At 42.4% G+C, this 16,058-nt stretch overlaps 1 protein-coding gene and 15 non-coding genes across 16 annotated transcripts in view; 1 reads left to right on the forward strand and 15 right to left on the reverse strand.

The window, feature by feature from the left end:
* The window catches only part of LOC136867430 (endochitinase), a 274,252-nt gene that overhangs the window by 76,848 nt on the left and 181,346 nt on the right, over window positions 1-16,058 (forward strand). The window lies entirely within an intron of this gene.
* TRNAV-AAC (transfer RNA valine (anticodon AAC)) lies at window positions 146-218 on the reverse strand. Its single transcript has one exon. It is a non-coding gene; the product is annotated as a tRNA-Val (tRNA).
* On the reverse strand, window positions 647-719 carry TRNAV-AAC (transfer RNA valine (anticodon AAC)). The gene has a single exon. It is a non-coding gene; the product is annotated as a tRNA-Val (tRNA).
* TRNAV-CAC (transfer RNA valine (anticodon CAC)) lies at window positions 1,602-1,674 on the reverse strand. The gene has a single exon. It is a non-coding gene; the product is annotated as a tRNA-Val (tRNA).
* TRNAV-UAC (transfer RNA valine (anticodon UAC)) lies at window positions 2,894-2,966 on the reverse strand. Its single transcript has one exon. It is a non-coding gene; the product is annotated as a tRNA-Val (tRNA).
* On the reverse strand, window positions 3,394-3,466 carry TRNAV-AAC (transfer RNA valine (anticodon AAC)). The gene has a single exon. It is a non-coding gene; the product is annotated as a tRNA-Val (tRNA).
* TRNAV-CAC (transfer RNA valine (anticodon CAC)) lies at window positions 3,854-3,926 on the reverse strand. The gene has a single exon. It is a non-coding gene; the product is annotated as a tRNA-Val (tRNA).
* On the reverse strand, window positions 4,362-4,434 carry TRNAV-AAC (transfer RNA valine (anticodon AAC)). Its single transcript has one exon. It is a non-coding gene; the product is annotated as a tRNA-Val (tRNA).
* On the reverse strand, window positions 4,815-4,887 carry TRNAV-CAC (transfer RNA valine (anticodon CAC)). The gene has a single exon. It is a non-coding gene; the product is annotated as a tRNA-Val (tRNA).
* TRNAV-UAC (transfer RNA valine (anticodon UAC)) lies at window positions 5,324-5,396 on the reverse strand. The gene has a single exon. It is a non-coding gene; the product is annotated as a tRNA-Val (tRNA).
* On the reverse strand, window positions 5,825-5,897 carry TRNAV-CAC (transfer RNA valine (anticodon AAC)). Its single transcript has one exon. It is a non-coding gene; the product is annotated as a tRNA-Val (tRNA).
* Window positions 6,278-6,350, reverse strand: TRNAM-CAU (transfer RNA methionine (anticodon CAU)). The gene has a single exon. It is a non-coding gene; the product is annotated as a tRNA-Met (tRNA).
* TRNAV-AAC (transfer RNA valine (anticodon AAC)) lies at window positions 6,779-6,851 on the reverse strand. The gene has a single exon. It is a non-coding gene; the product is annotated as a tRNA-Val (tRNA).
* On the reverse strand, window positions 7,734-7,806 carry TRNAV-CAC (transfer RNA alanine (anticodon CGC)). The gene has a single exon. It is a non-coding gene; the product is annotated as a tRNA-Val (tRNA).
* TRNAV-UAC (transfer RNA valine (anticodon CAC)) lies at window positions 15,175-15,247 on the reverse strand. The gene has a single exon. It is a non-coding gene; the product is annotated as a tRNA-Val (tRNA).
* Window positions 15,675-15,747, reverse strand: TRNAV-AAC (transfer RNA valine (anticodon AAC)). The gene has a single exon. It is a non-coding gene; the product is annotated as a tRNA-Val (tRNA).

Consider the following 16,058-nt stretch of genomic DNA (forward strand, 5'->3'; position numbering starts at 1 on the left):
GAAAGCATCTTTCCGTGGTTCCCCATTATCATGCCACGTGAATGCTGGGCCTCGATCGCCTTCTTCTCACAGCTAGCCTTCATCTCCGATTGTCGCCTACCAGTGTTGCAAAAAAATCAAACACAATTTTTCGAATGAAAAAAATTGTTTCCGCCCGGGATTGAACCGGGGGCCTTCCGCGTGTTAGGCGGATGTGATAACCACTACACCACGGAAACAGCCGAGTGACTTCCCACTTAACGAATATAATGAAGCTGTAGACGAAAACTACTTTGTAGCATTCTTTGATGTGCCGAGTGTAGCAAATGTTTTTGTCTGTGAAACGTCTGTGTCCAACATTAAAAGAAAGCTTCGAATTTCCGGTGGCCTGGAATGTGAACCGGAGAAGCTAGTAAGACCTAGAGATATCACGTATAACAGCAGATGTGAAACAACTTGTTAAAGGAATTATTCCTATGGAACCCCAATTTCATATGTTTTACACCAATGTGGCCGGCCGTGAAAGCATCTTTCCGTGGTTCCCTATTATCATACCACGTGAATGCTGGGCCACGAACGCCTTCCTCACACCGCTAGCCTTCATCTCCGATTGTCGCCTATCAGTGTTGCAAAAAAATCAAACACAATTTTTCGAATGAAAATAAGCTGTTTCCGCCCGTGATTGAACCGGGGACATTCCGCGTGTTAGGCGGATGTGATAACTACTACACCACGGAAACAACCGCGTGTCTTTGCATTTACTTAATATATTCAAGCTGATAACAAAAGCTACTATGTAGCTTTATTTCATGTGTAGTTATAAGCAAACCTGTAAACAATGTCTGTGCAAAGCCTGTTTCCACATTTATTAAAACGTTAAATTTCCCGTGGGAGTCCGCCTCTGTGGTGTAGTGGTTAGCGTGATTAGCTGCCACCCCCGGAGGCCCGGGTTCGATTCCCGGCTCTGCCACGAAATTTGAAAAGTGGTACGAGGGCTGGAACGGGGTTCACTCAGCCTCGGGAGGTCAACTGAGTAGAGGTGGGTTCGATTCCCACCTCAGCCATCCTCGAAGTGGTTTTCCGTGGTTTCCCACTTCTCCTCCAGGCGAATGCCGGGATGGTACCTAACTTAAGGCCACGGCTGCTTCCTTCCCTCTTCCTTGCCTATCCCTTCCAATGTTCCCATCCCTCCACAAGGCCCCTGTTCAGCATAGCAGGTGAGGCCGCCTGGGCGAGGTACTGGTCATACTCCCCGGTTGTATCCCCCGACCAAGAGTCTGAAGCTCAAGGACACTGCCCTTGAGGCGGTAGAGGTGGGCTCCCTCGCTAAGTCCGAGGGAAAAACCGAACCTGGAGGGTAAACAGATGATGATGATGATGAAATTTCCCGTGGGATTTAGTTTGAACCAGAGGACCTAGTAAAACCTTTAGTCATCACATATTACAGCAGCCGTAGAACAACGTTTAAAGTAATTATTGTAATAGAACACCAATTTCAAACGTTCTACACCATTGTGTGCAGGCGAAAAGGCAACATTCATCGGTTTACCATTATCATACCACGTCAATGTTTGGCCACGCTCGCCTTCTTCACACTCCTATCCTGTCCATTGAAAATAAGGTGTTTCCGCCCGGGATCGAACCGGGGACCTTCCGCGTGTGAGGCGGACGTGATAACCACTACACCGCGGAAACAACCGCTTGACCTCCCCATTCCGGATATACTGAAGCTGTGAAACAAACCTACTTGTAGCATTCTTTGATGTGCCGGGTTAATCAAACGTGTAAACTTCTTTGTCTGTGGAGCGTCGTCCGGCTCCATGGCTAAATGGTTAGCGTGCTGGCCTTTGGTCACAGGGGTCCCGGGTTCGATTCCCGGCAGGGTCGGGAACTTTAACCTTAATTGGTTAATTTCGCTGGCACGGGGGCTGGGTGTATTTGTGGTCTTCATCATCATTTCATCCTCATCACGACGCGCAGGTCACCTACGGGTGTGAAATCAAAAGACCTGTATCTGGCGAGCCGAACTTGTCCTCGGACACTCATCATCATCATCATCATCATCTGTTTACCCTCCAGGTTCGGTTTTTCCCTCGGACTTAGCGAGGGATCCCACCTCTACCGCCTCAAGGGCAGTGTCCTGGAGCTTCAGACTCTTGGTCGGGGGATACAACTGGGGAGTATGACCAGTACCTCGCCCAGGCGGCCTCACCTGCTATGCTGAACAGGGGCCTTGTGAAGGGATGGGAAGATTGGAAGGGATAGGCAAGGAAGAGGGAAGGAAGCGGCCGTGGCCTTAAGTTAGGTACCATCCCGGCATTCGCCTGGAGGAGAAGTGGGAAACCACGGAAAACCACTTCCAGGATGGCTGAGGTGGGAATCGAACCCACCTCTACTCAGTTGACCTCCCGAGGCTGAGTGGACCCCGTTCCAGCCCTCATACCACTTTTCAAATTTCGTGGCAGAGCCGGGAATCGAACCCGGGCCTCCGGGGGTGGCAGCTAAGCACGCTAACCACTACACCACGGAGGTGGCTCCTCGGACACTCCCGGCACTAAAAGCCATACGCCATTTCATTTCATTTGTGGAGCGTCTGTGTGCAACATTAAATGAAAGCCCCGAATTTCCTGTGGCCTGGAATTAGAACCAGTGAAGCTAGTAAGACCTAGAGATATCACGTATAACAGCAGCCGTGGAACAACTTGTTAAAGGAATTATTTCTATTGTACCCCAATTTCATATGTTTTACACAAATGTGGCCGGCCGTGAATGCATCTTTCCGTGGCTCCTCATTATCATACCACGTGAATGCTGGGCCACGAACGCCTTCTTCACACTCCTATTTTCTGTCTCGCATTGTCCCCGATACGTGTGGCATAAAGAAACGGACATTGGTTTTAGATTGAATACAAGTTGTTTCCGCCCGGGATCGAACCGGGGACCTTCCGCGTGTAAAGCGGAGGTGATAACCACTACACCACGGAAACAGCCGAGTGTTTTCCCACTTAAGGAATATAATGAAGCTGTAGACGAAAACTACTTTGTAGCATTCTTTGATGTGCCGTGTGTAGCAAATGTTTTTGTCTGTGGAACGTCCGTGTCCAACATTAAAAGAAAGCGTCGAATTTCCGGTGGCCTGGAATGTGAACCGGAGAAGCAAGTAAGACCTAGAGATTTGACGTATAACAGCAGCCGTGGAACAACTTGTTAAAGGAATTATTCCTATGGAACCCAATTTCATATGTTTCACACCAATGTGGCCGGCCGTGATAGCATCTTTCCGTGGTTCCCCATTATCATACCACGTGAATGCTGGGCCTCGATCGCCTTCTTCTCACCGCTAGCCTTCATCTCCGATTGTCGCCTACCAGTGTTGCAAAAAAATCAAACACAATTTTTCGAATGAAAATAAGCTGTTTCCGCCCGGGATTGAACCGGGGGCCTTCAGCGTGTTAGGCGGATGTGATAACCACTACACCACGGATACAACCGCGTGTCTGTGCATTTACTTAATATATTCAAGCTGATAACAAAAGCTACTTGGTAGCTTTATTTCATGTGCAGTTATAAGCAAACCTGTAAACAATGTCTGAGCAAAGCCTGTTTCCACATTTATTAAAACGTTAAATTTCCCGTGGGATTTAGTTTGAACCAGAGGACCTAGTAAAACCTGCAGTCATCACTCATCACATATAACAGCAGCCGTACAACAACATTTTAAAGTAATTTATATATAGAACACCAATTTCAAACGTTCTACACCAAAGTCTGCAGGCGGGAAGGCAACATTAATCGGTTTACCATTATCATACCACGTGAATGTTTGGCCACGCTCGCCTCCTTCACACTCCTACCTTGTCCATTGAAAATAAGTTGTTTCCGCCCGGGATCGAACCGGGGACCTTCCGCGTGTGAGGCGGACGTGATAACCACTACACCGCGGAAACAACCGCTTGACCTCACCCTTTCCGGATATACTGAGGCTGTAAAACAAACCTACTTGTAGCATTCTTTGATGTGCCGGGTTAATCAAACGTGTAAACTTCTTTGTCTGTGGAGCGTCTGTGTGCAACGTTAAATGAAAGCCCCGAATTTCCGGTGGCCTGGAATGTGAACCAGTGAAGCTAGTAAGACCTAGAGATTTCACGTATAAGAGCAGCCGTGGAACAACTTGCTAATGGAATTATTCCTATGGAACCCCAATTTCATATGTTTCACACCAATTTGGCCGGCCGTGAAAGCATCTTTCCGTGGTTCCCCATTATCATACCACGTGAATGCTGGGCCACGAACGCCTTCTTCTCCACGCTAGCCTTCATCTCCGATTGTCGCCTATCAGTGTTGCAAAAAAATCTAACACAATTTTTCGAATGAAAGTAAGCTGTTTCCGCCCGTGATTGAACCGGGGACATTCCGCGTGTTAGGCGGATGTGATAACTACTACACCACGGAAACAACCGCGTGTCTTTGCATTTACTTAATATATTCAAGCTGATAACAAAAGCTACTATGTAGCTTTATTTCATGTGTAGTTATAAGCAAACCTGTAAACAATGTCTGTGCAAAGCCTGTTTCCACATTTATTAAAACGTTAAATTTCCCGTGGGATTTAGTTTGAACCAGAGGACCTAGTAAAACCTTTAGTCATCACATATTACAGCAGCCGTAGAACAAAGTTTAAAGTAATTATTGTAATAGAACACCAATTTCAAACGTTCTACACCATTGTGTGCAGGCGAAAAGGCAACATTCATCGGTTTACCATTATCATACCACGTCAATGTTTGGCCACGCTCGCCTTCTTCACACTCCTATCCTGTCCATTGAAAATAAGGTGTTTCCGCCCGGGATCGAACCGGGGACCTTCCGCGTGTGAGGCGGACGTGATAACCACTACACCGCGGAAACAACCGCTTGACCTCACCCATTCCGGATATACTGAAGCTGTGAAACAAACCTACTTGTAGCATTCTTTGATGTGCCGGGTTAATCAAACGTGTAAACTTCTTTGTCTGTGGAGCGTCTGTGTGCAACATTAAATGAAAGCCCCGAATTTCCTGTGGCCTGGAATTAGAACCAGTGAAGCTAGTAAGACCTAGAGATATCACGTATAACAGCAGCCGTGGAACAACTTGTTAAAGGAATTATTTCTATGGTACCCCAATTTCATATGTTTTACACAAATGTGGCCGGCCGTGAATGCATCTTTCCGTGGCTCCTCATTATCATACCACGTGAATGCTGGGCCACGAACGCCTTTCTCACACTCCTATTTTCTGTCTCGCATTGTCCCCGATAGGTGTGGCATAAAGAACCGTACATTGGTTTTAGATTGAATACAAGTTGTTTCCGCCCGGGATCGAACCGGGGACCTTCCGCGTGTAAAGCGGAGGTGATAACCACTACACCACGGAAACAGCCGAGTGTTTTCCCACTTAACGAATATAATGAAGCTGTAGACGAAAACTACTTTGTAGCATTCTTTGATGTGCCGTGTGTAGCAAATGTTTTTGTCTGTGGAACGTCCGTGTCCAACATTAAAAGAAAGCGTCGAATTTCCGGTGGCCTGGAATGTGAACCGGAGAAGCAAGTAAGACCTAGAGATTTGACGTATAACAGCAGCCGTGGAACAACTTGTTAAAGGAATTATTCCTATGGAACCCCAATTTCATATGTTTCACACCAATGTGGCCGGCCGTGATAGCATCTTTCCGTGGTTCCCCATTATCATGCCACGTGAATGCTGGGCCACGAACGCCTTCCTCACACCGCTAGCCTTCATCTCCGATTGTCGCCTATCAGTGTTGCAAGAAATTGAAACACAATTTTTCGAATGATAATAAGCTATTTCCGCCCGGGATTGAACCGACGCCCTTCCGCGTGTGAGGCGGATGTGATAACCACTACACCACGGAAACAAACGCGTGTCTGTGCATTTACTTAATATATTCAAGCTGATAACAAAAGCTACTTGGCAGCTTTATTTCATGTGCAGTTATAAGCAAACCTGTAAACAATGTCTGTGCAAAGCCTGTTTCCACATTTATTAAAACGTTAAATTTCCCGTGGGATTTAGTTTGAACCAGAGGACCTAGCAAAACCTGGAGTCATCACATACAACTGCAGCCGTAGAACAAAGTTTAAAGTAATTATTGTAATAGAACACCAATTTCAAACGTTTTACACCATTGTCTGCAGGCGAAAAGGCAACCTTCCTCGGTTCACCATTATCATACCACGTCAATGTTTGGCCACGCTCGCCTTCTTCACACTTCTATCTTGTCCATAGAAAATAAGTTGTTTCCGCCAGGAATCGAACCGGGGACCTTCCGCGTATGAGGCGGATGTGATAACCACTACACCACGGAAACAGCCGAGTGTTTTCGCACTTAACGAATATAATGAAGCTGTAGACGAAAACTACCTTGTAGCATTCTTTGATGTGCCGTGTGTAGCAAATATTTTTGTCTGTGGAACGTCTGTGTCCAACATTAAAAGAAGGCGTCCAATTTCCGGTGGAATGGAATGTGAACCGGAGAAGCTAGTAAGACCTAGAGATATCACGTATAACAGCAGCCGTGGAACAACTTGTTAAAGGAATTATTCCTATGGAACCCCAATTTCATATGTTTTACACCAATGTGGCCGGCCGTGAAAGCATCTTTCCGTGGTTCCCCATTATCATACCACGTGAATGCTGGGCCACGAACGCCTTCCTCACACCGCTAGCCTTCATCTCCGATTGTCGCCTATCAGTGTTGCAAAAAAATCAAACACAATTTTTCGAATGAAAATAAGCTGTTTCCGCCCGTGATTGAACCGGGGACATTCCGCGTGTTAGGCGGATGTGATAACTACTACACCACGGAAACAACCGCGTGTCTTTGCATTTACTTAATATATTCATGCTGATAACAAAAGCTACTATGTAGCTTTATTTCATGTGTAGTTATAAGCAAACCTGTAAACAATGTCTGTGCAAAGCCTGTTTCCACATTTATTAAAACGTTAAATTTCCCGTGGGAGTCCGCCTCTGTGGTGTAGTGGTTAGCGTGATTAGCTGCCACCCCCGGAGGCCCGGGTTCGATTCCCGGCTCTGCCACGAAATTTGAAAAGTGGTACGAGGGCTGGAACGGGGTTCACTCAGCCTCGGGAGGTCAACTGAGTAGAGGTGGGTTCGATTCCCACCTCAGCCATCCTCGAAGTGGTTTTCCGTGGTTTCCCACTTCTCCTCCAGGCGAATGCCGGGATGGTACCTAACTTAAGGCCACGGCTGCTTCCTTCCCTCTTCCTTGCCTATCCCTTCCAATGTTCCCATCCCTCCACAAGGCCCCTGTTCAGCATAGCAGGTGAGGCCGCCTGGGCGAGGTACTGGTCATACTCCCCGGTTGTATCCCCCGACCAAGAGTCTGAAGCTCCAGGACACTGCCCTTGAGGCGGTAGAGGTGGGCTCCCTCGCTAAGTCCGAGGGAAAAACCGAACCTGGAGGGTAAACAGATGATGATGATGATGAAATTTCCCGTGGGATTTAGTTTGAACCAGAGGACCTAGTAAAACCTTTAGTCATCACATATTACAGCAGCCGTAGAACAACGTTTAAAGTAATTATTGTAATAGAACACCAATTTCAAACGTTCTACACCATTGTGTGCAGGCGAAAAGGCAACATTCATCGGTTTACCATTAACATACCACGTCAATGTTTGGCCACGCTCGCCTTCTTCACACTCCTATCCTGTCCATTGAAAATAAGGTGTTTCCGCCCGGGATCGAACCGGGGACCTTCCGCGTGTGAGGCGGACGTGATAACCACTACACCGCGGAAACAACCGCTTGACCTCCCCCATTCCGGATATACTGAAGCTGTGAAACAAACCTACTTGTAGCATTCTTTGATGTGCCGGGTTAATCAAACGTGTAAACTTCTTTGTCTGTGGAGCGTCGTCCGGCTCCATGGCTAAATGGTTAGCGTGCTGGCCTTTGGTCACAGGGGTCCCGGGTTCGATTCCCGGCAGGGTCGGGAACTTTAACCTTAATTGGTTAATTTCGCTGGCACGGGGGCTGGGTGTATTTGTGGTCTTCATCATCATTTCATCCTCATCACGACGCGCAGGTCACCTACGGGTGTGAAATCAAAAGACCTGTATCTGGCGAGCCGAACTTGTCCTCGGACACTCCCAGCACTAAAAGCCATACGCCATTTCATTTCATTTGTGGAGCGTCTGTTGTGGCTACTCCGACCACTACTCTTATACCTTCATATCTTCCACATAATATAAATAACATTTGTTTGAGCGCCAGTTGCTTTTTTAAGAAAAACAACAAAATTCGGTAGAGCATACCTCTTCTATCAATTATCTCAAGGCGTGAGGTGATAAACTCACATATCTGGCAATATACAGGGATATGGATCAGGACAATATTAAATTACGGTTGCATTTCCACAATTGAGGATTGTACATGGAACTGGAATCACTTATTATAATTAAAATAAAACTGAGTTTATGACTAAATTTACGTCACAATGAACAATCATTTACGTCTTTTAATTTAACAAAAGAAATATATCGTGAGATTTGCGGTACAAAGAAAAGGAAAATTTAATCTAAACAAAAAAAGCTATTGGCATGAACTTGAAGTGAGATGTGATATCGCCGCTGATTACACTCTTCTTCATGTTATGAATGCATAACATGTCTGATGCTTTAATTACCTGTTGTCTGCATACACCGCTGTTGAACTTGAAATTCTTGGGAAAACCTGTGAGCTGAAGTCGGGAGCCGTCTGTTGTAATCTTCTTATATAACAAGGAGTTGGCCTACATACCATGTACGCGTGTAGGGAGCTCCAATGTAATTACGTCCACTCAATATATTTTAAATAATTGGAAAATATTATTGAAACATCTTGTGAAGTCCATCCTCACAAGAAGATGATGTTTCTTTATCAGCATAGTACCCGTCTCTGCTCGGATACAAGCACCACTTGTAGACCTCCTAGATTATTACCGGACCTCTTGCAAACACAACTCTTAGCTCTGACCATCACACTAAGACCACTTCTTCCATTTGATACATCTGACTGTTACATATGATCTGCACGATATCAACTGCTTATGAACTGAGTAAGAACAGAATACCTCTCCCCACCGTCGCCTTGACTTTATATCACCTCGCGATGACGACTCATCTCCCCACTCACTGTTCATCCCTTCCACTTCCACATACAGTAGCTGGCGAATACTGACACTTGGTCGCAATCACGTGTCCACGCACTGATGTCATCAGTCACGCGCTGTCTAAGCGTACCCAAGCGGACCAAGAATGACTATACCGAATGCGTCACCGGGAAAACTCCTTGCACAGTTAAACATAGCCTCGATTGCAAAATACTATGCCAGCTCATCTAGCCAAAGTTACAAGCCACAGCATGACAATATGAAACCAACAAATCTCACTTACTACAATACAGAATAATTACAAATTAATTTCACTTACCCTATGATTAAATACAATAATATACGTGATACCTAATTATAACAGTCTAAATGATGAGAAACAGAATATATAAAATCTAATGAATCGGGATAATAATAATAATAATAATAATAATAATAATAATAATAATAATAATAATAAATACAGAATGGAGTCTGTAACCCTGTTGTACGGTTACAGAACGCCTCCCTCATGAAATAATCGATTAAATGAATCGATTGATTCATGAAATATCTACACAATCACCTGAAATCGAGTACACCATAGATACATGTATAAAAATGCCCTTTACAAATTTGGTACATAGTATCATCCATCTGGATGTTCGTTGTTACACATATAAAACATTTATCAATTATCATTTTCACTTTGATTATACAGTATTATTTACATACAGATTACAGTTCTTCTCACTTCTGTCGTTTCAAACGTTCATTGAGTGTTCAAAAGTAATTCTCGAAGACATTTCATTATATACACTGTCTCCAAGCACTGGAGTTTATTGCACTGCCATGCTTCACTTAATATCACAACACACGCTAATTTCACGGAAGCCCTGTTCGCAATGCCAGCTTCATAAAATATGGTGAATTAACATAATAATGAAAATTAATCAACAAACTCACATGATATATTTCTTAAGATTTCTTATATTGTATGTGCCTACGATATTTCCTTCCTTGTCTTCTAGTGAATAAGCACATTTCCCAATCCGTTTCACTACGGTGAAGTATCCCTGATATAACAAGAAAAACTTAGAAAATTGACCAGCTTCTGCTGATGACGGGAGTGACACTCTGAGTAATACCTTGTCACCAAGTTCAAATTCATCCAATATAGTATTACAAAAATTATCATGCACAATCTTACCGTGTTATCCTTCTTAGGTATAATAACAAGTGGATTTAAATTAGGACTACATGATGGTTCAATTATATTATAATCTAGCATAATGTCAATCTGCTCTTCAACAGCGCTAGCGTATTTTAACGGAATGGGATATTTCGGTCCTACAAAAGTTGAGTTATCAATAACATTAAATTTGTGTTCGTAAAGATGTGTTCTACCAGGCCGATCGCTAAAAACATCACTATGTGATATCAATAATTCACACAATTCGTCCTTCTGACTTTCCGCTAACTTACATTTCTCCACAGTCTCATACAATTCATCTCTAGAATCTCTCTGTATAGACACATGGCAGACATCAAAATTTTTCCTAATATTAGGAATTTCACAAGATCCTTCCGTACTAGAACACACTTTATTCGCACTAATTTCTGACAAAACATCATATGGTAAACTGACTTCCCTGCTACTCTTTCCCCAAATAAGATTGACATTACACAGATCAAAATTTAATTTAGCCTTGTGACACGTTAACCAGTCGGTACCTAAAATAACGGCATAAACTAAATTAGGCACAACTAAGCATGGTTGGAAAATACATTCTCCTCTTATGTTAATGGGGACAGCTATATGTTTATTCACTCTTTCAGACTTGTTTCCAACAGCTGTTACGATGAACGTATTCCTCACTGGAATTTCCGCTACCTCATACTTCTCTCTTAAAACTTCCTCATACAGCTTGGAATTTACACATGACTTCTCACTACCAGAGTCCAACAAAATCTTAACTTTTCTGCCCCATATCAGCAGTTCAATCGTCGGTGTAACAGTAACACTACTTAAATTATCCTCATTACATAATATAAGATCACTTAACAAATCTTGCCTTATATCTAAATTTAAATTACACTTATAAAATTTATTGTCTACGATTAAGTCGTCACCTAAAATATTTGAATTATTGCTACTTAGGTCACAATCATGTTCACTTACAACTATAGGCTGATCGACATAAACATACTTATCTGCCTTATATGTGAACTCACCATTTACGGACTGTCTCAGTGACCTGTTTATACAGTCCGTTGCGCGTTTAAAGTACTAGGTTCGGTTACGACTTGTTGGTTACACACCTCAGTCGGCCTCCCCTGTTGCCTATTTCCTCTAGCGTCATTATTATTATTATTATGGCCTGTATTCTCTCGCCTCCCAGCTTCTGGTTGATTACCATAATCACGCCTCCCAGTCCTGAAATTTTCCGAACTATTCTGATAATTTCTCTCCCTGTGGAAATTATTATTAGGTCTCTCCTGATATTCTCTTCTGTAGTTACGATTATTCATAGTCCTGTCCTGATTATTAGATTGGTTACCCCTTCCTTCTACATTCCTATTTAGTGTCCTATTATTATTCAAGCTACTACCTAAAGCATCAAAACTTTCCAACAAAATCTCCATTTCCTTAATAGTCTCCACTCTTTGCATACAAACAGCTTCTCTTATTCTATCGGGATAGTGCTTAGCCATAAGTCTAACTATATCAGCCTCAGGTCCAATACATTCTAAATTTCTCCACACCAAAACATGAGCCAAAAAGTATTCAGTCATTCTAACACCCTCGTTAGAATTATACCTGCCAAACATTACTCTCTCTCTCTCTCTACTCTGAACACCTTCACTCCAAAATTTAGCCATGAATTTCTCCTTAAATTCAGTTAGACTAGACATCGAGCTTTTATATACTTGAAACCAAGACTTAGTCTCTCCTACGAAAGCATTAGATAAGATCTCCAATACAGTTTCCCAGCTAATAATATTGTCTCTTAATTGAACCACAAATTTCTTCTCGACTACTCTCATAAATTCCATCGGGTTGAATTCTTTCCCAGAAAACTTAGGTAAATCATGATCTCTAGTGATTAAACCATTATTTACAATTATTTCACGTACATTTCTACTATCACGCACTTCTTTCTGGAGTACTCTCTGGCAACTCAGAAATTTTTCTTCCAATGTTTCCTCAGCCTTTTCTTCAATTTTTCTTAGCTTCTCCTGTAATTTTTCTTCCGATTCTCTCACCTTCTGTGATAATGATTTTTGTTCACTCTCTAGATCACCTACTTCTCCAAGTTTTCTTTCCACATGTTCTACCCTACTAATACATTTCCTAGTTTCTTGCCCCACTGTATTGGTTATCTTTTCAAACCTTTCTTCTACTAACTCATTGATTTCTCCTTTATTAGACTCGATCTTGGCACTTAATTCATCAATCTTATGCCCTTGTTTGATGCATGTCTCACTAACTTGCTCTATTTCCGTATGGAGATTGCTCCGACCCAATTCCATCTCAGCTCTGATGTCACTACACTCCCTATTTACCTTACTTTCTAAATTATTAATTTGCTTACTTATTTCTAACACCTTATGATCTATCTTATTACTAACATCATCGATCTTCTTATTAATACTAATACCCTGAGCTTCAATTTTCTCACTAATGACCGCTTCAATTTTCTCACTCATAATATTATTCTGAGATTCAATTTTCTCACTAATAACCGTTTCAATTTTCTCACTCATAATATTATTCTGAGATTCAATTTTCTCACTAATAATATTATTCTGAGATTCAATTTTCTCACTAATGATATTATTCTGCTCAGCCATTTTGGACATCAGCAAATTAAATAAACCCAGGTCAATCACCCCTTTACTTTGATCTTGCGTGACAGCGTTTTCCTCAGTTTCTACTATTTTCTGACTTTCAGTAGGTCCCACCTTAGTCACCAACTTCCTATTTATGTTACCACCTTGGATTTCCTTGGACACAATAACCTCAGCCTCATCACCTGACTGCATATTGCTATCCTTGTCCATCTTCGGTTTCCTACTAATTTTTCGCGATCTCAAAGCTATTTCCCCTTGCACTTCCTCTGACATTTCCCCTTAAATACAAACTTCAACAAAATGACCTTCCTAACATTACTCGGTGAATTTAACATGTGCGTACTCATTAAAAGAACTGATCCATGTATATTGCCATTCAGAAACACTTTTTCTGAACCTTTCGAGTCCCACGTTGCTGGCGACACGTTGTGTCTACTCCGACCACTACTCTTATACCTTCATATCTTCCACATAATATAAATAACATTTGTTTGAGCGCCAGTTGCTTTTTTAAGAAAAACAACAAAATTCGGTAGAGCATACCTCTTCTATCAATTATCTCAAGGCGTGAGGTGATAAACTCACATATCTGGCAATATACAGGGATATGGATCAGGACAATATTAAATTACGGTTGCATTTCCACAATTGAGGATTGTACATGGAACTGGAATCACTTATTATAATTAAAATAAAACTGAGTTTATGACTAAATTTACGTCACAATGAACAATCATTTACGTCTTTTAATTTAACAAAAGAAATATATCGTGAGATTTGCGGTACAAAGAAAAGGAAAATTTAATCTAAACAAAAAAAGCTATTGGCATGAACTTGAAGTGAGATGTGATATCGCCGCTGATTACACTCTTCTTCATGTTATGAATGCATAACATGTCTGATGCTTTAATTACCTGTTGTCTGCATACACCGCTGTTGAACTTGAAATTCTTGGGAAAACCTGTGAGCTGAAGTCGGGAGCCGTCTGTTGTAATCTTCTTATATAACAAGGAGTTGGCCTACATACCATGTACGCGTGTAGGGAGCTCCAATGTAATTACGTCCACTCAATATATTTTAAATAATTGGAAAATATTATTGAAACATCTTGTGAAGTCCATCCTCACAAGAAGATGATGTTTCTTTATCAGCATAGTACCCGTCTCTGCTCGGATACAAGCACCACTTGTAGACCTCCTAGATTATTACCGGACCTCTTGCAAACACAACTCTTAGCTCTGACCATCACACTAAGACCACTTCTTCCATTTGATACATCTGACTGTTACATATGATCTGCACGATATCAACTGCTTATGAACTGAGTAAGAACAGAATACCTCTCCCCACCGTCGCCTTGACTTTATATCACCTCGCGATGACGACTCATCTCCCCACTCACTGTTCATCCTTTCCACTTCCACATACAGTAGCTGGCGAATACTGACACTTGGTCGCAATCACGTGTCCACGCACTGATGTCATCAGTCACGCGCTGTCTAAGCGTACCCAAGCGGACCAAGAATGACTATACCGAATGCGTCACCGGGAAAACTCCTTGCACAGTTAAACATAGCCTCGATTGCAAAATACTATGCCAGCTCATCTAGCCAAAGTTACAAGCCACAGCATGACAATATGAAACCAACAAATCTCACTTACTACAATACAGAATAATTACAAATTAATTTCACTTACCCTATGATTAAATACAATAATATACGTGATACCTAATTATAACAGTCTAAATGATGAGAAACAGAATATATAAAATCTAATGAATCGGGATAATAATAATAATAATAATAATAATAATAATAATAAATACAGAATGGAGTCTGTAACCCTGTTGTACGGTTACACTGTGTGCAACATTAAATGAAAGCCCCGAATTTCCTGTGGCCTGGAATTAGAACCAGAGAAGCTAGTAAGACCTAGAGATATCACGTATAACAGCAGCCGTGGAACAACTTGTTAAAGGAATTATTTCTATTGTACCCCAATTTCATATGTTTTACACAAATGTGGCCGGCCGTGAATGCATCTTTCCGTGGCTCCTCATTATCATACCACGTGAATGCTGGGCCACGAACGCCTTCTTCACACTCCTATTTTCTGTCTCGCATTGTCCCCGATACGTGTGGCATAAAGAAACGGACATTGGTTTTAGATTGAATACAAGTTGTTTCCGCCCGGGATCGAACCGGGGACCTTCCGCGTGTAAAGCGGAGGTGATAACCACTACACCACGGAAACAGCCGAGTGTTTTCCCACTTAAGGAATATAATGAAGCTGTAGACGAAAACTACTTTGTAGCATTCTTTGATGTGCCGTGTGTAGCAAATGTTTTTGTCTGTGGAACGTCCGTGTCCAACATTAAAAGAAAGCGTCGAATTTCCGGTGGCCTGGAATGTGAACCGGAGAAGCAAGTAAGACCTAGAGATTTGACGTATAACAGCAGCCGTGGAACAACTTGTTAAAGGAATTATTCCTATGGAACCCAATTTCATATGTTTCACACCAATGTGGCCGGCCGTGATAGCATCTTTCCGTGGTTCCCCATTATCATACCACGTGAATGCTGGGCCTCGATCGCCTTCTTCTCACCGCTAGCCTTCATCTCCGATTGTCGCCTACCAGTGTTGCAAAAAAATCAAACACAATTTTTCGAATGAAAATAAGCTGTTTCCGCCCGGGATTGAACCGGGGGCCTTCAGCGTGTTAGGCGGATGTGATAACCACTACACCACGGATACAACCGCGTGTCTGTGCATTTACTTAATATATTCAAGCTGATAACAAAAGCTACTTGGTAGCTTTATTTCATGTGCAGTTATAAGCAAACCTGTAAACAATGTCTGAGCAAAGCCTGTTTCCACATTTATTAAAACGTTAAATTTCCCGTGGGATTTAGTTTGAACCAGAGGACCTAGTAAAACCTGCAGTCATCACTCATCACATATAACAGCAGCCGTACAACAACATTTTAAAGTAATTTATATATAGAACACCAATTTCAAACGTTCTACACCAAAGTCTGCAGGCGGGAAGGCAACATTAATCGGTT

The sequence above is a fragment of the Anabrus simplex genome, chromosome 3 (genome assembly GCF_040414725.1).
Source record: "Anabrus simplex isolate iqAnaSimp1 chromosome 3, ASM4041472v1, whole genome shotgun sequence".
Classification (NCBI taxonomy): domain Eukaryota; kingdom Metazoa; phylum Arthropoda; class Insecta; order Orthoptera; family Tettigoniidae; genus Anabrus; species Anabrus simplex.